This window comes from Pogona vitticeps, chromosome 2, assembly GCF_051106095.1.
Source record: "Pogona vitticeps strain Pit_001003342236 chromosome 2, PviZW2.1, whole genome shotgun sequence".
NCBI classification, from domain to species: domain Eukaryota; kingdom Metazoa; phylum Chordata; class Lepidosauria; order Squamata; family Agamidae; genus Pogona; species Pogona vitticeps.
Window position 1 is genome coordinate 64796047 of NC_135784.1, and position 26523 is coordinate 64822569.

General features: G+C 44.6%; 1 long non-coding RNA gene across 1 annotated transcript; it reads right to left on the reverse strand.

Annotated features, from left to right (window-relative positions):
• Positions 1–313: 313 nt before the first annotated feature.
• LOC140704366 (uncharacterized) lies at positions 314–26133 on the reverse strand. Its single transcript, XR_012083526.2, has 4 exons — positions 25836–26133; positions 24981–25173; positions 24296–24356; positions 314–1376 (listed from the first exon to the last, which is right to left on the reverse strand). It is a non-coding gene; the product is annotated as an uncharacterized LOC140704366 (long non-coding RNA).
• Between the last annotated feature and the right edge of the window lie 390 nt (positions 26134–26523).

Here is a 26523-nt window from a genome sequence, read left to right on the forward strand (position 1 = left end):
GACGTAAGGAAGTGCTATGTGGTGGCAAAGATTTCTGCCCTGCGATGCTTGAAAAGGGTGTGTATCTAACCACGGACCATTCTTTGAACTATTTATAGTTTATTTGGGTTTCCTTTCAAGACTTAAGCCTCCAGCTGTTTGCAGAAGAAAAGGTGAAGGTTGAACAGATAAAAAGAACATTCTTCACTTTTACAAGTTTTTCCTTTTCTTTAGTCTTTGCAGCCAAGGCACAGGTCGAAGTACACGTACACAGTTGGCTGCACTGACAGACTATATGTAGGAGGGAAATAAAACTATCCTATTTGGCTTGGAATTTGAAAAAAAAAAACACGTTTTAATATTATGACACCTCAGAATTTCACTTGCTGTCAGTTTCAAGTGATATCATCCCAATAGGAGAAAAAAAACCTTCCACAGGCAAATATTTATCCTGAGCCCCTGTATACGCCTGTGCTTGTTTTACAAATTGGTGTTTGCCAGCTGGAAGATCACCCTTGAACTTTTCCCATGAAGATGGCCTTGGATCCTTCTCTCTCCTGTCTCATGACATTCGTGCTTCTCCTGACTCTTGCGTGGTGACAAACTATCATGACAAAAATCACATGGTAAGCAGAGAATTTAAGGACACAACAGAGGCAGAGAACAGGAAAGTTCAGACATCAGTTTTGTAAAAGGGCCAGCTAGACACTTAAATAGCTAGTCAATCATTACAATTATTTGGTGACTGCACCAAATCTTTGTATGAGAGCTTCATGTTTGGCACAGTGGATATAGTGGCAAACTAGGACACAGGAGACCTGGATTCAAATCTCTGCCTGGCATGGAAACCTAATGGAGGGGATTGGCACTCCTTGAATATCTCAAATACCTTGAAAACCTTATTAGCGCTGCCACAAATCACATGCAACACAGTCATGCTTGCTTAGAAAAAAAGTCAGTGTTTACAAATGATAAGAGGTATAAAAAGCTACTGTTGTGACAACCAAAGTGTTTCAGCACTTGATGAATGTCCTCTTCTAGGGACAGGTTGTCTGTAACATATAGTTTGTCTAGTTTCTTTTCTTGATAGATGGCAGGAATCACTTCTTCATGACTAGTTTATTTAGACTAGTTTTGGGTTGTCCTTCCACTCACTGAATGTTTAAGGTAATGTACAAACATTGATCGGTCTTAGATAACTCAACCCCCATAATAAAAATGGCTCAGTCAAAGCAAACATTAATTGCAAGATAAGATCGGAGAACAACCTTGTCTTTAACAGCACATGATAGTAAATAACAGTAAAGAAGAGGCCAGCCTAGCTTTGCAGAGGAGAATGTTCCAGGATCTGTGTGATGCTGCGCAGAAGATGCCATCTTGAGTCCCCATCGAGGAATCTGTAGGAAGTGGGAGAGAGTGAACACAGCTTTCAGTCAGGTTCACAAGAAAATGTGGCCGTCCAGATGCTACAGAAATCAAATGCCTATGAACCCTATCAGCCTGCAGAGTAAATGGTGAGAGCTGCTTATAGTTGCAATTCAGGAAGAACTAGGCTGTGTATTCGCGAAGGCTTTCACGGCCGGGATCTAATGGTTGTTGTGGGTTTTCCGGGCTCTCCTCCTTATCACTACAATACACCCACAACAAGACACACTAATCACCCATCCCCTGAATAGGACAAAAGCCCATCTCACAGCCATAAATACTCCACTCCTAAGCCAACTACAGCAGAGAACAGAGTGCTGTCCTCTGAAGATGGCGGCCACAGAGACTGGCAAAACGTTAGGAAGAACAACCTTCAGAACATGGCCAAAGAGCCCGAAAAACCCACAACCATTAAAACTAGGCTGTTCTTGACTGATTTAGAGGGAATTGAAAGGAACTTTGACCTGACTGGCTTTTGCATGGAGTGACCTTTATTTATTTATTTATTTATTTATTTATTTATTTATTTATTTATTTATTTATTTATTTATTTATTTATTTATTTATATTCATTCATTTCATCATTTCATTTCTGGAACCCACAGCCTCCATAGGGGTGGGGGACCAATTCGGATGGTCTGCCCTCCTGGGCAGATGGGTTAAAAGGTTTCCTAACAGCTCTTGGTGAGTTTCCTGTCACCTTGGCAGCCGGTCCTGTTGAAACCCTGGTCAACTTCAGTAAAGGGGAAATGGCTAGGGACACAGGGACACTATTTAGTATTCCCTCCCATAGGATAGAGCTAAACAAACTGTTTGGTGTACTAGGGAGCTGGCAGGCATGAATCGAGTGGGGCAAAGACTAGAATGATTAATGATGGAAAAACTCAGAGTGAATCCGACAAAACACAGGCGAGAGTTCATTTGAAGGCCTACGAAGTCTGTGATGGTGGCATCAGCAAAGAAAGATTTGCTTCTCTGCTGCCATTGTGACTTCAAAGTCATCCGGCGGAGTTGTTTCTTTTGATCTGCCTTGTAACTAATAGGAGCACCTGTACTTTGTCTAGATTAGGCTCCAGTTGGTTCACCGTCATCCAGTCCATTACTGGCACCATTACTGGCACACAGCCACAGGTCATCCTGGCCGGAAAACCTGGAAGCTAACATGCAAAAAACTAATGTTGCTGAGCCTTGCTTACTTTGCTGTTTTAGGATGCAGCCTGGCACTTTTCCTTTGCTAAGTTATACCAGCATACATTTTTTAACCAAGGTCTTGGGAAGCGACAGGATCCCGGTTGCCCAGGGGCAACTGGGTCAGTTCCGGTGGCCAAGCATCCCCCCCCCTCACCCACTCAACACAGGAACCCTTTTTACCAATTAAGGCTGCACAGGCCTCCTAGATATTTCCTAACAAAGTTCTCTTAGCTAGTCTTTGGAATAAAAATTACACAAACAGCCAGTATTATCTGACTATTCTGCTTCTATCTTCCTTGTTTTCCTGTGAGAAACATATCTTTTAGACCGACTAATTTCCATAATAAACACAATATTTTTTCTAGCTCAAGCAGAACCCACTCAAGAACATACACAATGTTCTCTTCCCTGTGCCTGCTCATACTAGTAGGAATAGGAAGGGTCAGGGTGTCTTACCTGTCACATTTTAAGCCAACTGAAATATTTCAGTAAATGGAAGGTGTCAGCTGTGCCAACTGCAGGAACATTTTAAAACTACCTTCATCCTATCAAGCTGTGGGGTGTTTTCCCCCTCCGAGTAGTTCAGGCAGGGCTGTAACTAAGGCGAGGCAGTTGGGGCTTTGCCCAAAGGCCCGAAAATCTAGATGTGAATCTACTGGTGAGTATTGGGAAAATGAAAGGCAATGTTTTCTGGCTGTATTTACTTCCCCCTGCCCCCCTTTTTAGAGGAGAAACTTTCTCTTTCTTGGTAGGGGGCATTACATTCTGATTCTCCTTCTTCTTGTCCCCATGCCTCACGCTGCAGTGAGTGGAAGATGATGCCATTTGCCCCAGGTGTCAAATTTTCTAGTTACTACTCTTGAGCTCAGGGCTACCCTAACTAAAAGTGTGGACAACTATCACAGTCCCTTTAAAAATAGAACTTTCCTATTGGTGATAGAAGACAAGGGAATTCAGATGTTTTGCTTAAATAACGCCAGTGTGCCCTTTTAAATCCAAGCACAGTGGTTAGGTTTGTCCCCAGTTCCAGTATTTATATCTGATTTTTATATTTTAGCACATAGATCTGTTACTCAGGTTGTGCAGAATCCAGGTAGATACCTAGAAGGTTCGTTTTCTGTTACCAGTGTACTGAAATTATACAGCATTCCTATCATAATATTTTCCCCTCTCCTCATCCATTAGTGCTATAGTTGTTGGATGGTTTTTATTTTATTTATTTTAAATATTTTTACCTAGCCATTCTCCTTGAAAATGAGCCAAGGTGGCTTGCGTAACTAAAATACAATATTTAAAGTTGGTTCAAAATTGGGAAAGGAGTACGACAAGGCTGTATATTGTCTCCCTGATTATATAACTTATACAAGAAATACATCATGCAAAAGGCTGGACTGGAGGAATCCCAAACCGGAATTAAGATTGCCGGAAGAAATATCAACAACCTCCAATATGCAGATGATACCACTCTGATGGCAGAAAGTGAGGAGGAATTAAGGAACCTTGTAATGAGGGTGAAAGAAGAGAGTGCAAAAAATGGTCTGAAGCTCAACATCAAAAAAACAAAGATCATGGCCACTGGTCCCATCACCTCCTGGCAAATAGAAGGGGAAGACATGGAGGCAGTGACAGATTTTGCTTTCTTGGGCTCCATGATCACTGCAGATGGAGACAGCAGCCACGAAATTAAAAGATGCCTGCTTCTTGGGAGGAAAGCGATGACAAACCTTGACAGCATCTTAAAAAGCAGAGACATCACCTTGCCAACAAAAGTCCACATAGTCAAAGCTATGGTTTTTCCTGTAGTGATGTATGGAAGTGAGAGCTGGACCATAAAGAAAGCAGACCACCGAAGAATTGATGCCTTTGAACTGGGGTGCTGGAGGAGGCTCTTGAGAGTCCCCTGGACTGCAAGGAGAACAAACCTATCAATTCTAAAGGAAATCAACCCTGATTGCTCACTGGAAGGGCAGATCCTGAAGCTGAGGCTCCAATACTTTGGCCATCTCATGAGAAGAGAAGACTCTTTGGAAAAGACCCTGATGTTGGGAAAGTGCAAAGGCAAGAGGAGAAAGGGACGACAGAGGATGAGATGGTTGGACAGTGTCATCGAAGCTACCAACATAAATTTGACCCAACTCCAGGAGGCAGTGGAAGACAGGAGGGCCTGGCGTGCTCTGGTCCATGGGGTCACAAAGAGTCGGACACGACTGAACGACCAAACGACAACGATTTAAAGCTAAAAATAATAAGTATACAAGTACAAAAAAGGAACAAACAAATACTACTCTGAGAAACAGTAAATGTAAGCAGTACTAGAAACACAGTCCTACAGTAATAACAATCTATCTAAAAACCCCACTCAGGTAGCCCCTCACTGAGGGAAAGCTTGCCAGAAGACAAAGGTCTTTGGCTGCTTGCAGAAGGACAGTAAAGATGGGGCCAGCCTGGCCTCTTGTGGGAGGGAGTTCCAAAGTCTCGGAGTAGCTACAGAGAAGGCCCTCTCTTCTGTCCCCACCAAATGCACCTGTAAAATTGATGGGATTGAGAGAAAGGTGATTCCTCATGATCTTGATTCCCAGACAGACTCACAAAGGGAGAGGTGGTCCTGGAGATAGCTTGGACTCAAGCCATTTAGAGCTTTATACATAAAGAACCCACACTATGAATTGTGTCCAGAAACAGATCGGCAGCCAGTGCAGCTGCTGTAACGGGGGAGTTATGCCTGTCACCATCCCAGCAAAGCTTTGCCATTTTCTAAACATAGTTTTGTGTTGGTTTAGTTCTTGCCAGTTTGGTGCACTCTGCTCCTTGGTGCTGAAACATAATTCTGCTTTTAATATTTTTCTCAAAGTGGCAGGCACATTTTCTCTAGTGAGGTTAACCCTCTCTCAAAGCCTAATTCTACAGCCATTAAAGTGAGCGTGAGATTAAATATAGCACAACTTTGGTGTGCTGTTTAGACTAACTAGGCTAGTGGTAATGGACACAGTGGATGTCATTAAAAGCAGAACATCCATTAAAAGAAAAAAAATTATCAAAGAGAGGGATCCTCAGTTCCACATGCTATGCATTAGCTTGCTTTTGTTTTGTGACTGGTTCCTAAACACAGACTTCACTTGCAATCCTGATTGCTGAAACATGGCAGCCTTAAAGGGATTTCTCTCTGTTTTATTGCCTTCTTCTAATTGTGAAGTTCATATCTCAAATAGTGTGACCCTAAAATCAGCCCATAGATCACAAGACTGAGATGATACGGCAAAGCGATAGGGTGGCCCCACTGTTTGCCCTCCCAGCCCAGCCTGAAGTCCTCCTTGCTTCAGCAAATGAAGGAGGGCAGCAGGTGTCAGGAGGAAGGAATGGGTGGGAATGTCCTCGATGGCAGCTCTTCCTCACTAGGCATTGTATAGGTTAAAAACCCTAGAGCTTGGGAAGTTTCTTCAAAAAAGAAAGAAAGAAAGAAAGAAAGAAAGAAAGAAAGAAAGAAAGAAAGAAAGAAAGAAAGAAAGAAAGAAAGAAAGAAAGAAAGAAAGAAAGAAAGAAAGAAAGAAAGAAAGAAAGAATCAGTTACAGTTCCAAAGACCAAAAAAGGTTACTTTTACAGCTGCTATTTGAAAAAGGGTGAAATCCAATTGCTAGTCTTCACTGGCATAGACTCGTGGGACTTTAGTAAATCAACATTTAAACAAGTCCAAATGATCCTCTGGGCCTGCTTTGCTTGGAACTGGCAAGAGAGGAGTTTAAAAGATACCTTTCCTCTGTTTCAGAAGTAAACTAAGAATTCTTCTTTAAAATCTGAATGCTGCAAGACACCTTGAGGTACAGAGGTGCCTCGCTTTACGAGTGCTCCGTTTGACGACGAAATCGCTTGACGTTGAAGATTTTCCTCCTATGGGGGAATTTCGCTTTGCGATGATTGGTTCCCTGCTTCGGTAACCGATCATCGCAAAACGATGATTTTCGTACAGCTGATTGGCGGTTTCAAAATGGCCACCAGGTAAAAAACATGTCCACCCGCTATTTTCTGGGACGGATTCCTCGCTGCACAGGCAGCAAAAATGGCCACGCTATGGAGGATCTTCGCTGGACGGTGAGTTTGAAGCCGATAGGAACGCATCAATTGGGTTTTAATGCATTTCTATGGGTTTTTTAATATTGCATTACGACATTTTCGTTCGACAGCGATTTTGCTGGAACGAATTAACGTTGTCACACAAGGCACCACTGTACGTAGCATCTCATTCTCATTCCTAATTGCCACTGACAGCATTATCCTTCACGAATGGTCCTAATCCTGTGGGAAAAGCCACCTCAGTGCCACGTGTTAGGGCTGCAAATTCCATCACCTGTTTCAATGTGTGAAGGCACAGATCCTCAGGTCCATCCTGAATCTCCCACCACTTTTAAAGGATTATCCTAATACTATGAGAAGAGGAGAGGAAATTCTCCCTTTCCAGTTTCTCCGGGTCATGCATTGTTTTATAAACTGTAGCCCTTTCCCTCCATCTCAGTTCTTCCCCTAAACTAAACAACGTCAAACGTTGTGCCCTTTTCTAACACAGGAGTCAGTCCAGCTCCTTAAGCATTTGACCAGTTCTCCTCAGCATCTGTTGGTGTAAGTTAGCAGAGTTTTGTCCCAGTCCAGGCAGTCCAGTTGAATCACACAGACAAAGACAGCTTCTTCCTTCACCAAGTGTATTTACAATATATACAGCAGTACAAAGCAGCAGCATGACATTCGTAGAAGAGATCCGTACATCTTCTGCGCATGTCCACACAGTTATACACATACATATTTGCATACAGCCAATCAGCATGGACATTGCATCATCCTAGGCTGCATGGTTCAGCATTTTGCACACCTGTAAAGTATGGCTGCTGATTACCATAGGCCTTGTTCTGCCACAGTGTGAAATTATCCTTTGCCCAACTCCAGAATATCCTTTCCAAGACATGGTGGCCAGAATTGTACTAGATGATATTCCAAGACTAGTCACACCATCAATTTGAATAAAGGCATTGATTTCGATAGAGTTGCCTATATTTTTCATCCCTTTCCTAATGACCAGTAATGTGGAACTGGCCTTTTCCACATCTGCTGTTCGTTGGATTGATGCTTTTATCTTACAGACAGCCACGAGGTATTCTGAGTATAAACAAATAATTTGATACATGAAAGAGAACAGAAAGCTGCTGCAAAATGGTTACAGACTGGCTTTCAACATTTCTACTCCATTTTATTTTCAAGCCCTTCAGTGCATCTTTGTGACAAATCAAATTTTACAGCTCTCTGTGTTCTGCAAGGGCAGCTAAAATATCAGGATAGAGCTTCTTCTTTGGCAGCAAATTCTGTGCTGCCATAGAAACAAATACTTCATGGTACGAGAGGGAATCATTCCTAACACTCTGGGGATTAACAATGTTCAGAAAACTTTGAGTTCTCTTTTATTTATGAAGAACACACTGGTATTGACAGTTGTACAACCACCATTAAGGCAAGATATGATACTTTAACTGGGCTAAGGCTGTTATATTAAGGGCCAAGTAACAATGGACAATAGCAGAAGGGTCAAAGAGAGAAAACCACACAGATCTGATGGCCTTCCATCTTCATATGTACGTTGGGAACTGTTGCTATCCAACAACACTAGTAATACACTACTGGGGATAGGCATTAGGAAAACATTTGGATTCCATTTGTTTCTAAGTCTTCCAGGGAGTTCCTCATACATCTTTCCAGTCTTTCATGAACCGGTTCTTTCATTTAAACAAGAAAGGGACCAGCTCTTTCATATTTGGGCTTCCCCCATTGTCTGGCACTGATCCAAAAAATCCTAAAGAACCGTTCTTAAACTACTCTTTAAAAGCAAAGTAGACCACAAAGAATCAATTCAAAAGCTTTAAAGAACCCTTAAAAACTGTATCAAAAAAGCAAGACAAAAAGGCAATCCATAGTAAATTAACAAATAACACCCTTAAAAAATCAGTCTAATAGAGAAAACTCAAACTCACCCACCCACACCTACACATTGAAAAGGAAAAGGGAAAGGGGGGCTGGGAAAACACACACCCCCTGTTCCTTTTCCCAACAACCAAGAAAAAGAAGGAAGCAAATAAAGGCAAAAAATACTAAGACCCAACAAAAACTCAAAATGACTTGAATATGGAGAAATTTCATACCCCTGTACCACTCAATGGCTTCCTCTTCTCTTCCTTGAGTATACCACCAGCATATAGGAGCAGGCAGTAAAAATAATCCAGGAAAGGAAAGTGGGGAGGAGGGACCCCCCTACACCCCCATGAAAAAAATCTACAAAAAGAAAAAGAAAAGCAAAAAAGGATCCACAGGCACAGAAGGAGGACAGTCAAGATGGGGGGTGACATAGAACTCAGCAGCAAACAGATATCACCCACAAGGAAGGACCAGAGCAAAAGGATATTATTTACTGAGTTCTACAAGAGCTATACTATTTTATGAAACATTTCCTGGATGATCTGACAGACAAGAGATGGGGGAAGGCAAATGAAAGAGGGAAACACAAAAGAATCTGAAGCCTTCGTGTCTCACTCTTTTGATAAAACAAAACATTCATGTTTATGATACTTTCTTTTGGAATACAGTAAAATGAAAGAACACAAAAGAAAAGGCAACAGCCTTTTTCATGTGCTTCATTTTTTCATTCAGTTAACCCAAAAAACCCAGTCAGGTTCAGAATACTGATGGCAGTTCATTGAATGCAAACCACTTCACCCTGTGGGGCCAGAGAGATGTGCTTTGTTGTTTTATTGCCTACATATGGCAACACTATGGCAGTGAGCTTTTGCCTTTTGTTATGACCTCTAGACCACCCACACAGACACACTGCTACCGCCAGGAGGATTCGGGGTGTTATTAAAAAGAAGGAGAATCATACCCCCAAAAGCCTCTAGTGGCAATGATTCTCCTCTAAATCAAGATGTGAAAACTTTCTTGCTATGTGTGTTCTAATCCTTGAAGAAAAGTCCTAAAGCACTTCCTATTTTGAGAAATACATAAACCCCCACATTTTTGGTGTGGGTGTGGGCCACAGTAGCTGCGGGGAGTCAAAACTGGCCACAGGAAAAACCAAAATTGCTCACTCATGTAATATGTGATACCAGCCTCCTATAAGACTTGTTGTGCATGAGGGCCAGTCAATTTCAAGTTACGGCAACTGTTTACAGCAAGGGTTTCTGAGGTATTTATGGGGCACCCTTTACTTGTGCCACCATCACGTGAGCTTCCATGGCTGAGCAGGAATTTGAACCCACGTGTGGCAGGGGTTAGTGAGCTGAAATCTATAATTCCCATATCAGCCTGTCTGGAGTAAACACTGATCTACCCTACTTGTGGCATGTGGCCTGACAGCTGAAGTCTGGGCAAGCCCACCACCAACACGCCCCCTTGGCATGGAGACTGGCAGCCCTCACTCCTTAAGGCAGTGTTTCCCAACCTGGGGGTCATGACCTCCAAGAAGGTTGCCAAGGGTTTTCGGGGGGGGTGCGGGTTGCCTTATATGTGTTGTTGCCGTTGTTAAATAATTTCTTCCTTGACCTTTCGGAGCCAGATATTAAAGTCAGCATGCATGTATATGTATGAGAAACAGGCCCAGAAAGTCTCTACTTTCTGAGAAGCCCTAGGATTATCACTTTTTCTGTTTAGCCATCATCTGTGTAATCATTTGTGTGATTATAACACAGAGACGGGGACATGTGGTCCTCTCCATGTTGAATTCCAACTCGGCAGGGTTCTGGAGGTGTGGTATATTAGAATTGTAGACCAACAACATCTGGAGAGTCCCCACTTCTCTATCACAGAGTAACAGAATTTTTCAGAACCTAAGATTTAACGGAAGAAACCCATACCTTCCTCAGTACACTGTTCAGGCTAAATAGCTCATTCCCCAAAGCCACTGCCAGAGGTTTGCCCTATCAGTTGAGCCCATTTATCATCTTGCTAATAGGCAGCTGAATTATCTTCCTGCAGATGCTTCCTCACCACAGGTGCTCATCAGCTAGCCTGTTTCCACCCACAACAGGACAATGTGGAAGATAATTCCTGCGTCATTCCTACCATCCTATGTGCCACCTGTGAATATTGTTTGTAATTGCCAAGTTCCATGCCAGAAACAGGAAACTGGAGGAGTATCAGGAAGCTTTTACAAACTAATCCAAATGTCCTTGTTCTTCTTCGTGACCTCTGTGAATCACACCCTTGGTGATCCGCGCCTGTGTGGAGCCTCATCGGAAAGTTCTAGAGCTTTTGCGGTAGCAAAAAAACACATTAGAATAAGACGCCTCCCCTCTCATATAAGTACCTTGGCGCCAAGGCTCTCCTTTCAGTTTCTTTCAACTGCTGCATTGAGAGCCTCATAGTTCTGCTTCTGTGAGTAAAAAAGAGAGTTTATTCTTGATTCCTTCCTGTTATCAATCTTTTTCCTTTAAACTTTTAGATCAAATTCATTATCATCAGAGTTTTTTTTCTTTTCTACTTCTCTCGGCCTCTGGATGCAGCTCCCCCCCATCTTCGTTTTTTCTCCTCAAATTATTTTCTCCTATTCATGGCCCCTTTGGGCCTGTTTAAACACTGTGTGGTTTGTGATAACAAAATACCACTCTCCGATGGCCACGCCAAGTGTCTTTTTTGCTTGGGAGAGGCACACCAGATGTCCTCCTGCTAGCATTGTAAGAACTTCAAGTGCGGAATCCTCTATTCTCGCTTATCCAGATTAAAACTCCATCTTTCGGAACAAAGGCCCAACCTCCTTGTACGGCCACCTCACAAACCAAAGCAAGGGAGAAGGCTCTTTCTGAAGCCTCAAAACAATGTCCATCGACCACACCATCCCACTCCAATGCTCCGTCCACTTCGTCTAAAGCTTCAAAAAGCCATACATCGAAACGCTCGATACCGAAATCCTCGATATCAAAGCCCTCCACTAAATGTCAAATGTCCTCTTCTGTTCTGGAGCCTTCTCCGCCTAAAAGACTTAAACAGCATAAATCTAAAGCTGCAGTCATTTCTCATCAGCCTCAACAAACCGCCGAATTGATCTCTATTGGTTCGCCTTCTGACGATGACGGAATCCCCTCTCATCAATCCTGCTCCCAATCACTGGAATGGGACGACAGAGACGACTGATTAACATCTTCTCCTCCCAGTCTTCAACACTCTGTTCTTTCGAGCAACCCTTCCATAGTTGCTTCACCTGACAGGGTCGACTCCGAACAACAACTAGAGACCATACCATATTCGGTAACATCTGATCATCCACTATGACCTCCTCAGAGACATCAGCACCAACAGTCCCTGGAGCTGTCTATTTCATCATGCATGGCTCAGACTCACATTCAGCACCCTCACCGGGTTGCCATTTGCCCCGACCAGTGCTCGACCAGACAAACCGCAACTGCCAATCAGCCTGTTGCTCTATCCAGCTCGGCCATACCTTCTCATGATGGGCCTCGATCTCAACAGCCATCAGTGTTGAAATGGCCATATCACCGTGACCTACATCAACTCCAACCGGCTTCCTACCTGGCACCTAAAAGACCCATGACGGCTGAGCAATTTTCTTCTACATGCGGGGCTTTTACAGCTCCAGCCTCCCGATATTTTCCCGCTAATCCAGACAAGGGAAATCATTCCTCTCACTCAGCATTTCCAGCGTCTATATACTGCACTGCTTTACCAGCTCGTCAACAACTCCATTTCAATATCACCGAGACACAGGCTCTGATATAGATGATCCTTGATATCCATCCTGATTCATGGACATTCATTCTGTCCCTCTATCGATGCATGATTTCCGACACCCAATAGAACCAAGCCATCGAACTCATCATCACAATGACCCCAAGTTCAACACCGATGTTCAACCATATCAAACAACGTCCATGGACACTATGGTGCCATATCTCAGTATCAAATGTTCTCAACACCGACAAATGCCCATGGACATGGCGCCTCCATCAACATCAAGCCACAAATGTTAATACTATGACACTCAACCTATCGACATCGAAGTCGATCGACACTCCGTCGACTCCCGACACAATTCCAGTTATTCCAATCATGGATCCAGATCTCAGACACCGTCAGTATTACATACCTCACCGGAATCCAACCTTCTCGATGCCGACCCACCATCACTGGCAGAAGACTTCCAAACTTATGCCAAACTTATGACCCATATGGCTAAGTCTCTCAATTTCCAAATCCACTATCCTTCGATAGAACTGGCTGATCATCTATACGACCCAATCTCCAAAGACAAAACTACTCCAGTACACAACTTGATGCTTCCGTCTCTACTCAGCACCGCTCAACGATCCTGGACAAAACCAGCCTCTTCCCATACCATGTCTAAACAAATCGATAACCTCTACAGAGTCCATGATCCTGGAGCTCTATTTCTTCAAAAACAACCAGCACCAAACTCTATTTTTGTCGAAGCCTCACAATCCAGATCTTGACCTAGACAGACCCTCATACCACCAAATAAAGACAGTAGAAGGATTGACTCAATGGGAAGATGGCTTTATTCATCAGCAGCGCTCACCATGCGTGTCGCTAACTACAAGGGAGCCATGGGTGCATATCACCATTTCCTTTGGGACAACATGTCAAACTTTGTCGAATCTTTGCCAGAAGATTAAAAAGTACTCGCCCAAACCTTTCAACAAGAAGGCCTTTCCGTTGCCAAACAACAGATGCTTTCTGCTAGGCACATGGTAGATGCCACAGCAAAGTCAATGGCCATTTCAGTAGCCGTACAACGTTTCTCTTGGCTAAGGACAGGTGGCCTGACTGAGGATACCCGCGCACGTATCTAAGACCTTCCATTCGACGGGGCAGGTCTCTTTAATGCTGAGACTGATGATATTTTGGAAAATGTGCAAAAGAAAAGATCAGCAGCTAGACATTGGGGAGTTTATGCATCTTACCAAAAACGCCCCAACAAAATCAACGGAGATGACCGTACAACTCATATCAAAAATTCCAACGTGATCCTCCAAAACAAACATTTTATACGCCCTATTTTAGAAATCAAAGAAAAAAAAACCCATCAACAACCCATTACTAGGCGCAACAATTGCAAGCCCAAACATCATGTTTGATGCTCCCATGACCGAGATTCCAAACCACTCCACCCATCCTGCCCTCTGGAAACATCTACCTGTCTGGGAATCCATCACTACAGATGCCTGGCTACTGTCCATCATATGTGATAGCTACTGCATCCATTTCTTCCAACTTCCTCCAGCAACACACTCATCACTCTACCATCTCCAGCCCTACAAGAGGAAATAAGAAATGTACTTCTCAAAGAGGCCATACAACCTGTCTCACAACACAACAAAGGGTTTTTCTCTCGCTATTTCACCATACCCAAAAAGGACGGAGGTCTTTGCCTTATCTCAGATCTACGAAAGTTAAATAAATACATCATTACCACAAAATTCCGTATGGTTACCCTTGAATCAGTTCTCCCTTTACTCCGAAAAAACAACTGGTTCACTGTCATAGATCTCAAGGACGCATACTTCCATACATCCTTCACACAGAAAATTCCTTCAATTTCAGCTAGGACCACAAGCCTACCAAAAGGCTTCCTTTCTGCCTTGGAACAGCTCCAAGAGTATTCACCAAGTGTGTTGCACCAGTAGCTGCTTACCTCAGGTTGCAAAAAATTCGCATGCTTCCATATACAGTGGAGTCTCGACTTACGAATGGCTCCACTTACGTACTTTTCAATGTACGTACTTCTCCGGCCGCAAGATTTCCAATCGACTTGCGGCCAGAGAATCGACATACGGACCAGAAGGGGGAGGTGGGGAAAGCGTCAAATTCAAATTTGGTGCTTTCCTCGCCTCCCTCTTCCAGTCTGTAGGCCTCTGCATGCCTTCCAGGGCTTCTCCGCCGCCATGGGAGGCATCTTGGAGGTCTTCCCCGCTGCTGATAGTGCCTCCAAAGCACAATTGGTGGCAGGGGGGACCTCCAAGAGGCCTCCCATGGTGGCAGAGAAGCCCTGAAAGGCCTGCAGAGGTCCCCTGCCGTCATCGCTGCTGGGAGCCGAGCGGCGGTGGTGGGGGGAAGTCCAGCAGTCTGAGCATGGCCAGGATAGCCCAGTGCAGCTCGGCTCCCAGCAGTGCCAGCAGCGGTGGGGGACCTCCGCAGGCCTTCCCCGCCACCATCTGAGACCTCTTGGAGGTCCCCGCCACCATCAATAGTGCCTCTGAAGCACAAACGGCAGTGTGTGGGACCTCCAAGAGGCCTCCCATGGCAGCAGGGAAGGCCTTCGGAGGTCCCCCCCCCCCCCGCTGATGCAGGCTTTCCCAGGGTGGACCGGGCCTACCAGGGGAGGACTTCCCATGGTAGGCCCGGTCTACTCCCTGGGAAAGCCTGGGGAGTAGACCGGGCTTACTGGGGGAAGCCCTCCCCTGGTAGGCCCGGTCTACCAGGCTTTCCCAGGCAGTAGACCGGGCCTACCGGGGGAAGCCCTCCCCTGGTAGGCCCGATCCACCTTGGGAAAGCCTGCATCGGTGGGGGCGGAGGACCTCCAAGAGGCCTTGGGCAGCAGTGATGGCGGCAGCGAGGAACCTCCAAGAGGCCTCTGGCAGTGGCGCCAAAGCCCTCGGAGGCCTCCGACAGGAGCGGTGGCGGGGGACCCCTGGAAGGCTTCAGAAAGGTAAGGTTTTCTTTTATTTATTTTAATTTGGGGGGCTTCTTCGGCGGGTTACGGATTAATGGGTTTTCAATGCATTCCTATGGGAAATGCATTTTCTACCTACAGACTTTTCGACCTACGGACACCGTTCCAATACGGATTAATTCCATAGGCCGGGGGTCCACTGTATTGACAATTGGCTCCTCATAGCTCATTCCCGTCGCAAGGCCCAACGAAACACTCACATCACCCTTACCCTCCTTTGAAATCTCAGTCTCATTGTCAATGAACAAAAATCAAATTTGAAACCTACAAAGATTATTCATTATATAGGCACATGCATAGATTCCATACGAGCTTGCACCTTTCTTCCTCCAGACAAGAGAAAAAAATCTCTTTGCATTACTTCAAGTTTTCACCCTTAATACTATGGTACCTGCCTTGACTGTGCAACGTGTACTAGGCACCATGGCCTCTATGACTTCAATAGTACAGCACATATGTCTCAAGATCTCTTTAGTCGTGGTTTCTCGCCCTCTTCGACCTGCTCACAGACCCTCCTCACACTCTTTTAAGAGTCACCCCAGAACTCGCCTCCCAACTTCAGTGATGGTGTTTTCCTCCCAACCTATCCGTCAGGCAGCTATTCCGACAACCACAACCACAAATACAGGTCACCACCAACACCAGCCTCACAGGTTGGGGAGCTCACTGCAAATCTCTCAAAATCTACACCAAGTAGTCTTCCAGAGAGAAATTGCTTCACATCAATGAATTAGAACTGTTGGCGGTTATAAAAGCTTGCAAAGCTTTCAGAAATCTCCTCGCTGGCAAGATGGTACAAATTGCCACCGACAACACCACGGCGATGTAGTATATTCTGAAACAAGGTGGCACCCACTCTCCAAGTCTCTTCTATTCAGCCGTCGACCTCTGGGAGTGATGCCTAACACATCATATCTGCCTCACGGCTTTACACATTGCCAGCCACAACGACGACTTGGCCGATCTACTCAGCCGCACAAACTCTCAAGCTCACGAATGGGAATTAGACCAACGAGTTTTTCTTCGCCTATGCAAATGGTGGGGCAAACCAACTCTCAACCTCTTTGCCTCCTGTTGAATTGGAAGTGCAAACGATAACTGCTCCTGAGCCAGCGTTGGCAAACACTCCCAAGGAAATGCATTAATCGGCCGATGGCCCAAGACCCTCACTTACCTTTTTCCGCTGTTCCCGCTTCTCCACAAGGTTGTGGTTCACCTACAACAAGACAAACTCAATGCCATCATTATAGCCCCTTGGTGGCCGAGACAACTGTTTTCCAGTCCTTCACAATCTCTCATCAGACGTTCACCACTTCCTTCGTCTGCCGCACCTCTTCACGCAGAACAACAGCTAAGTACTCCACCCAGACTTACCTGTTCTGTACCTGGCAGCGTGGAGGATTCTGCCTCGCTAATGAACATCCTCCGTCAATCAAAGAAGCCCTCCACTAGAAAGACTTACCTGTATAAATGGAACACATTCAAATCTTTCACTGAAGCTTCTTCATTGCCTTCTATCAACCCATCACTTGCTACTGTTCTACATTTTTTGTTTCATCTCTAGTCTAGCGGCCTTTCCCTCTCTTCCTTGAGAATTTACCTCTCCGCCATAGTTCCTTATCAGCCCTCTAACTCTCCGGCAGCTGATTTTTTTCAAGCATCCAACATGCTTCCCCCCAGCTTAATCTTCACAACTACAACAGCCCTGTGTGAGTAGCTCATGCTGAGAGACAGGGACTGGCCCAATGTCACCTAGAGGATTCTGTGACTTCACGGTAGACATGAATGTAGATCTCCCAGGCTGACACTCTAATTACTACAGCACGCTGGCATTCTTCCGTTCTTTGATGGCACTAGCCTTTGGAATGGGACAATCAGCAGTGCTTTGAGGAAGTGTTTTTGTTTGAGTATTTTCGTATTTATCAAAGGCAAATAAAAAATTCAGGGCAGAAGCAAGTACACATAGTTTGTCTTCCCAGTCCTAGCTGGAAGCGGGCTGTTTAGATGCCACCTAGGTATGCACAAACCACAAGGTTTATTACCTAATTTTTTAAAAAATCAAACACAGGTTACAAAGATATGTTGTCTGCTTACGGACTATATATTTGTTTTTACTCTGCGTTATGCAAATATTTATAAACAAAGCAAAGCAAATATTTTGTCTCTTCAAACATATTTCCCCATCAGTGGAATTGAAATCTCATGGCATTGTCACAAGACTTCTAATAGTATGAAGAAGTAGAGTGTGCATGCCTAGTACAATTATTGGGAGGGGTGGAGATCTATGTTAATCTCTTGCAGGGACAGCAAAAAAGAGCTTCATAGCGTCTTCATAGAATCATAGAACTGTTGTAGGGTTGGAAGGGACCTTGGAGGTCTTCTAGTCCAACCCCCTGCCCAAGGCAGGAGACTTCATACCATCTGGGACAGATGGTTGTCCAATCTTTTCTCGAAAACCTTTAGCGATGGGTCACCCACAACAGCGGGAGGCAAGCTGTTCCACTGCTTAATGGTTCTCACCATCAGGAAATTCCTCCTTATTTCCAGCTCGGATCTCCCTCTGACGACTTTCCACCCAGTGGTTCTTGTCCTACCCTCAGGCGCAATGGAGACTAAATCAATGCTCTCTTCCCTGTGGCAACCCTTCAGATAATGGAAGACTGCTATCATGTCTCCCCTCAGTCTTCTCTTTGTTAAGCTAAACATACCTAGTTCTTTTAGTCATTTAGCATCCAGTCCCCTTATCATCTTTGTTGCTCTTCTCTGCACCCCTTCCAGGGCCTCAGCATCTTTTTTTGTATTGTGGTGACCAGAACTGGACGCAGCAAATGTGGCTTCACCAGTGCGGTATACAGTAGTACTATCACTTCCTGTGATCTCGATGCTGTCCCTCTGTTGATGCAGCCTAGGACTATGTTGGCTTTCTTGGCAGCTGCAGCACACTGCTGACTCATCCTTAGGCAGTGGTCCACCAGGACACCTAAATCCCTCTCACAGGTACTACTGTCAAGCCAGGTGCCACCTGTCCTGTACCTCTGCATCTGGTTTCTTCTGCCTAAGTGCAGGTTTTGAAGACCAACAACAAGTTGTATACGGTGTAAGCTGCAAAGAAAGTGATCACAAGCACTTTTGACTAGTATCCTGTTCAATATTTACACACACAGAACTCCAAGTGAGGACATTTCCACATTGATCTGACAAGGTACCAATTGAGTGCCTGGTCACACACAGCTGGCACCAAACTGCCACAGCAGCTTTGGCACTTGGAGTTTCCAGCACATGTAAATGTTGACCAGGATGTTGTCCTGTGCCAAATAACTCCATCTTTAATGTATCCCCAACTCTTTATTGCTTTATTTAATACAAATATGCTACCGTAAGTTACAATCCTGTATCTATGCACTGCAAGTAAGTCCCACTGAACCTATCTGGATATATTACTGAATCAGATTGTTCTATGAATAGCATGAAATGGTTTTTTGCTTTCTCAAATTTGTTCTTACAAACCAGTTTGATCAAATCAATCCTGGAATAAACAGGCTCAAAGATAAGAGAAGGCTTGAAGAATAACAACCATAGAAATTGTGTTTAATTGATTCTGCCTGGCAAACTGGAACTTGTGTGGGTGGAAGACACTCAGTTCTATAAGCCTGGGAACAGCTGCTGCTGCTGCTTTGGGATAAAATTATAAAACAGGCAGATACTGTTTACATTAATAGTTCTAACTTGATCAGTTAATGTACCACCCTTTGTGTTCAAGGTAGCATTCTGGTGCCAATAATATGGTCAGTGATGACTGGGGGATTCTGAAAGCACTAGTGCAGAAATTACCATTTCCAAGCTCTGATTAATCAGTTGCTAAGCATTACTCCATTACTCTATCAATAGGCAGGGAAGGGGTGCTGTTCACATTCCTCTTGTACAAATTGGCTGGAATCCTTTTGGGAAAACCACTTGCATAAGCGGGTAATTGCACAGTGATTTTTCGCTCCCAACTTGCCTTCTGGTGTATAACCAAATATGCAAGCAAGTGCCCAATCGTTTACTCATCCTGAGAATGCACCCATGAGTAAGAGATGGACAGCTGTATAGGTGGGCTCACTCACTCATGCAGCATGAATCCATGAAGAGTCTGGCCACAACCGAAACTAACTTCCCCCTTGCATTCTGTCCCTTTTGCCTTTTGCACAGTGGTCCCCAACATTGGGCCTCCAGATGGTCTTGGACTTCAGCACCTAGAAATCCTGATCAGCAGAGGTGGTGGTGAAGGCTTCTGGGAGTTGTAGTCCAAGAACATCTGGAGGCCCAAGGTTGGGACCACTGCTTTAGCACATCTGAAGAGCTAAAACTCATCTTTCTTTAAACAAAATAAAATATTTACAGCAGGGGTGGGGAACATGTGGCCCTCCAGATGTTCTTGAAGTTCAATTCCCCTACCCAGCACACCCAGAGGTGTGTCCAATACCTGGAGGGCTTTTCCCCTGATCTGGTTGGTGCATATTGACTGCCCAGGCATTTCCCAGTGGTGCTTCCCTTGAGTCATGGCAAATACTGGCTCTATGCATCTCTCATTTCACACTACTCTGAGCAGCAGATCACTTCTGTCTCATGTTTTGGTATGTGCTAAATCCCTCTTAAACTGCAAGGACAGGAATGCATTACATTACAAAACACTCTTACCATCTATTTGTTTGCAAATAAACATGTGTCACTGCAGAAGAGCTCCGGTTAAAATAGCAAGAGCAGCAATTCCAGTCCCTCTGAATGAGGTCACTGCCCATAATCCAGGAAGAAACTGGAATTGCTGCTCTACAGAGCTCTTTCCTGGCATCTCCAGGGCAAGTTAATGGCTAACCTACATTGTTGTTGAGCTGTTCCAGTTCTGAGCTTCCCCTCAATGCCCTGTCAATTCTTTTCGTTCCTGAGCTACAAGAAGTCTTGGGGTGACAGGGCTAGAAATGGAGCCGCTACAAATTATTTCGGCACCTGGGGCTTTACTGCCCTATTGATTAAGCTGAGGCCACACTGGCATATGCAGGGAGAGGAAGGAGGAATGGGAAGAACGTGGAGTCAGAATGCACAACAGCCATATAGGTTCTATGCTGAGCCTCTCTGTTTCGCATTTCCTTCTGCTCACTCCGGGCAGCTTCACACCCTTCCAGCAGCAAATGGTTGCACTTTCTAAATTCTGGTGTCGTGAGTCAGAGCCCTTGGTGGTCACACCCTTGCTACAGTTCTGGCTAGAATTGATTCATGGTGCCACTGATGGGTGATGAGTGTTGTACGGTCCAGTTCTGCAAATAGAGCCTGGTCATTTCAAAGTTTGTGAAGAGAGGAAACGTGCATCCCCACGAGTACAGCTTCTCCTTACAATTTACTGTGATGGTGAGAAGAGCTATACTTGGTCAAATCCTGCTATCTGTGCAAAAGCTGTACCCCCTCAGGCTTGGCAATTCAACTGAATAATCTTTTTGCTCCTGGTTTCATGGAAGCTTTTAAAAATAGGAGCACCAAAAACCCCAATGCATGTTCAGAAACCCATCATAGGAAGCAATTTCCCACCTATTTCATATAAAGATTCACAGTTGTATTTCTGGACATCAAAAGCCTGCCCTGTCCGGTTTCATCCTGTTAAGCTGAAGGTGGTGTGGGGAGCTTGGGAGATGGGCTCAGTAAAAGAAATCTTGTTATATGTATTATATAAGCCCTTCTGCTTTTTTTCTTAATGTCCTTCTCCCAGGACACAGAGACTAGGTTTCTAGGCTAAACGCTTAGAAACAACCTGACATCCTGGAAAAAGATTGACTCACCTACTGTTTGATGACAAACGAGTTACATTTACTGTAAACAGCTGTCAAACGTTTAACAAGAATTGTTATCCATTAGTCAGCATATTAATATCACTCCTTACTGCTTTTTTAAAGTAGGACGAACAAAGTCACATGTTGCCATCAACTCACGGAACTGTGGGAAAGTTCAGGGCCAGGGTCGGCCTAGTTCTACTAGCGGGACTATTTCTAGAGTTTCCTGAGGTGTCAACCAGTTGACAGATCTGGAAACTTGGCTCCCTCTCTTGCGCCCAGATGATTAAGAAACAGGATTGTGGGATTACTTCTGAGTACTTATTCTTAGCTAAATTGGGCAGAGTAGGAGCCAAGGAAACGGCCCATTTCCTGATCCTATTACGAGGGTCTATTTTTTGAGGGCTGTCAGACAAGTCAGGCTTTTTCCTGCTCTTGTTTCCACTACATAGTTTGCGAGTGATTCTTCCATTGAGGGGGCAGGATGGGGAAAATTATGTGGTAAATTATGATCATTCTAGTCATATTTCTCACTGTCACATTTATGGGAAGGCTTCCTGCTCCTGCTTTAGCAGGTACAAGAGGAGAGATGCAGTTTTTGTGGCCATTTATTTATTTTTACAAGGTTGCCATCCATGAAGGGCACTGACACTGGTGCCTGCAGGACCCAGAAACAGAAGCTAAGCCTGTGTAGTAAAGCCAACTCCACACATTTTGCTCCTGGGGGGTGGAACAGCAAATGACCCCACCTCCCAGCCAAAGTACATAGTACTTAAAGGTAGACAAGCTAGCTTGGCATACGAAGCAAAACAACAACAACCATAAGTATCTCTCTTCACTCTAGGGATAGACTTGAGTTGTAGGAATTGAAGGACTGATGGTGCCTGGGTTGCTTCCAGGATTTTACCAAGGGAGAAGGTCCAAATGCTGACATCCTCCTTTTGTAATTCCTCCAGTGTATCCCTGTGCCTTTTTCTGGGCCTTTTTCTTACCACAGAAGATCCATTGAGAAGGAAGAGAAAGAATAGCTGTGCAATACCTTTTAGGTGGTAGCATTAAAAATCCTTCGTCTTTGACAAGGTGGGCAACTTGTGGCCCTTCTTACGTTGTTCAACTACAACTCCCATCAACAGTCAGGGGAGAGGGTGGGTGCAGATCAACAATACCTGGAAGGCCACTTTTAGATTCAAAGCAATAACAGAAATAAGATGTTTGTCCTAGTTGCTGGTTTCCAACATTTGCTTCCAGACAAAGGGTATAAGTGATGGGGAGGGACTCAACAGGTACTGGGAAGCTATTCCATCTTTCCTTCCTCACCCAGTGTTTTTTGTTAGGAAGAAATATGAGGAAAGAAACGGGAAAATATGGAAGGGGTCTAAACAGAAGACAACACTATCTGGATTCCTCCCTCCCCTAAAATATGGGGAACATCACAGGGTGACCATCCACAAAAGCCTCATTATGAAGCAGAAAGAGGTTAAGTAGCTGTTCTCATTAAAGGTTTATGAGGGTGACCCTTTTAGACTTTGAAAGTGTTAATGGTTTGGTCTCTTCCCCCCCCCCCACCCCCCGGATCTGTTGAACAATCAGAATGTGAGGGAAAGGTAAAAGAATTTCATGTGGTTCATTATGTAAAGGTCTCAAAGGGCATAGACTGAGAGCCCCTCTGTTGGACTTTTTTGTTTGTCACAAGTACTCAACTTCAATACCACAGATTATATTTAGCAAAAGACTTTTGCAAGTGGACACAAATTCCTGGCCTGACTCCTTCCTGGAACACATGTTATGATACATTTGTACTATTTCTCCCTGGACCTTTACTGTAGTTTCTCAAATCTGCAAATGTTAAACACTCCATGCATTTAACCATGTGCACATGCTGACTCTTCTGTCACACCATTCTAAAGCACATCAGTGGTAGAGAACATACTACTAGCCAGATGTGGTTGGACTACAACTTCCATCAACCATAGCCAACATAGCATCTTTTCATGCTGGATGTTGTTATGTTTTACAGGACCACCACCACCACCAAGCAACTTCTCATAGTACACAACCATCTTAATCTATCAACTTCAGATCAATGCTGCAGCAAATTTGAGGAATCCTATGAAGAATTCCAATATAGATATCTGTATCCAAGTAGATGGGATGGTGGTGTCATTCAACATGGACATGCTACATCCCTACAAAGTGAGACCTTCTCCTAGCCACACCTGCCTCCATACAACCAACTCTGTCCTATTAACTTCCTTCATGGTGTCCCGCTGGAAGAAAAGCACATTTTAAGAAGTTTGACGGTGAAAACATAAAAGAGGGACAGTTTCCACCTCTTGCTTCTGTAGGCCCACTCTGTACTCTAAAGATCACACTTCAGATCTTTAGATAATAGGTCACACTGCTTTCTAAGGATTTGGTGAGTATTCAAATCTGGTAAAAGAGATATCCCATCACCGTGTCTTTGGCTGATTGATTCCCACAACTCCCACAGAAGAGAATAACTAAATCTGTGGTACAGATGGGCTGCAAATTCCATCAAAACAAGTCCATGTAGAACTCCTTTCAGCTGTTTGTACACTACAATACATCGATTTCTGAATATCATCATGGTGTGCTGCTGTGATGTTGCAGTAGAATCAACATCTAGTTTCTGAGATCAGCACTGGAGACCCTGCACGTGTGTTCTATACAAACAATTTGGTTGGAAGTACTGTAGAGATGGGCATGGACGACTAGTTCAGTGGTTTATATCAGTTACCATTGCAACAGATGTTTGATGGTTCATTGCCCTGACCCCCTTGGGAAGCAGCATCCTGGTTTCCCTGCTCCCCCGCCTCCTCCAGGTGTTGCAGTGATAAAACTATCACAAACCCATGAACCAGTGGTTCATGCCCCTATGTAGTTGGCTGTTATGAGAACAGGCCAATCTCGGTAGTGGCTCCCCATTAGCAGAACTCTAAAGGATCTCCTCCAAACTCCATCACTGTAGGCCTTCAAGTGGGCCTTAAAGACTAATGTGCCTACCTCATCTTACCATTGTGTTGGAAATCTTCTCAGCTCATTGTGTGCATACTTGTAGTTTGTTTCAGCTATTAACTACTACTATTCTCCCTCCCCCTCCCCTCTTACTATAATTGGTTGGATTTAGGATGAATCCATTTTACTTACTTAACATGTGCATCACAGCTCTGAACTTCCATGTAGTATTTCCACAGGGCTAGAAAGACTGCTGTGGGGTAGAAGGCATTACAGTTAACCCAGGTCAACCCCACCCGGTGTGCTTAAATCTGGATTTAATCTGCAACATTTTGTTTTGTTTTTTTACCACCATGAGGTTTCTTCTAATAACTACCTACTGCAGATACTGCTCTAATCTCTGACATATAGAATTTTTATGGGGCTCAAGGGGCTTTCCATAAAATAGCAATGTTTAGTTGAAGTCACAAGTCAAGTCAGAGAATAAAGTATTCTTTGACTTTGTGATTTCATCTTAACATTGCTTTGAGAATCACCAGAGTAGATTGTGTTCCACAATAACACACCACATACAATGAAGACAGTCATCATGACTCAAGATAAAAACAGATCTGCTGGCAATGTCCTAACCTTATACTTTAATTGTTTCCTAAGGGGATTGTGGAGATATAACTGAACTGCGTAAGCTGAGTCATTACAAAATCTTCGTTGTCCTGCCATTTTCTGTGAGCATTATTATCTGTTCTCAGTCTCTGGAGACAAAGTAAGTTAGAAGATTTAACAATTAAGTAATGTTTTCATTAGAATACTAAATGTGGAGGTAATTTCTAATTAACTGGGGTCTCAGCTAAAACCAGTCTACAGAGAGAAAACTTGCCTCTCGTCTTTAACTAGGACAACCTTTCTTCAGGCTCCTCAGTTTCTGTTCAGACTGAGCCATGTCCCTTTGGTTCTGTGCCACATTTTTGTTTCATTTGCAGGAAATAATCTCCGGCATGCTGGGAACTGTGACAAGCCCCTTCTGGCTAGCTGAGCCTTCCAACCAGCTGAGATGGCCAAAAGCACCTGCACTGCTGACATGAAATAATGAAAAACAAGAGACAAAAATCCCACTACAATCAATTTGAGGGGCATTATGATTATGACTTTTTTCTTCATTTTAATGAGTTTGAATTTTATCATGCTCAGAACTGCATGTCACTTTCTGGATGACAACTCCCCAGATCCCTCAGCCAGAAGTAACTTTTCCCAGGAGATCATTTCTCCATGGTCCAATTTATACCAGGGTCACAATTTTTAAACTTTTCTTCGCAGTCATGAGGGCAGCATATGTGATTCTGAAAATGAAAGCTGGAAAATGTTTAAAACAACAGTGCTCCATTTGAAGGCTGCACAAGCAATCTTTGTTGCACAACCTATAGGCCGGATCCTTAACTCTCCCGTTGCATTATAGGCTGGATCCTTAACTCTCCCGTTGCATTAAGCAACATGCTGTGTAAGGAAAGGGAAAGAGTAAGATAGGATAGGGAAAGGGAAAAGGAGTAATGCTACCAGGAGGCACAGATCCAAGGCACATGTGTAACAGCAAACATCTCTCAGCCAGAAACGGCGACCTTTTATATCTCCTCTCCCTATTGTGCAGAAAGGGGAGGCCGCCACAAAGCTTATTGTGACTTCTACATTTCGATGGCCCTTTGGACCCTCCACTAGCCACTTCGACGCTAGCCTTCACCTGAGCGCGACTGCCCGCTGGGAAACGAGGCAAGCCACCCCCCTCCGGCCCGCCAGTCCTCTATGGGGCCGCGGGAGCACGTCCTCCGGGGCCAAAGAGCCCACGAGCAAAACTACACGCCGCTCCCAGGGCCGTAGGAAGGCGCTCTCCCGCCAAGGCGGCTGGCGCGTCCCCTTCGTGTGTTTGCCAACCGCGCCAGCGACGCTTCCCGCAGCACGACCCGCCGCGGAAAGGCAGGCAGCTGTAGCACCCCAGCGCCCCCTAGTGTCCCGCGGAGCCCCAGAGGACGAAGCGAAGGCCCGAAGAGAGTCGCCTCTGCCAGTCGCCGGCGTGGCGCGTTTCCCGCTCCTTTTAAGTGTTTTCCGCTTGCTGTCTTAATCATTTATTAATAGAATGAGCTGATTTAGAGGAGATAGGCACTCAAGTCGCTTTATTTTTAGGCTCTTTATCCTAGTGTGTGTGGGGGGAGGGGGAAGGGATTCCATCGAGATAGTGCATGTAAGATATCACACACACACACACGCACACCATCTCCATGTTTGTCCAAAAGGAAGGCAAGGGAACGCGCGGTGATCCTGAGGTATATAATGCGGAGCGGCCAAGATTGACTGTAAACATGATTTGATGTTTCCAAGCTTGGGAACAAAGACATAGAAACCGCTTCCTGATGTAGCAAAGGAGAGACTGG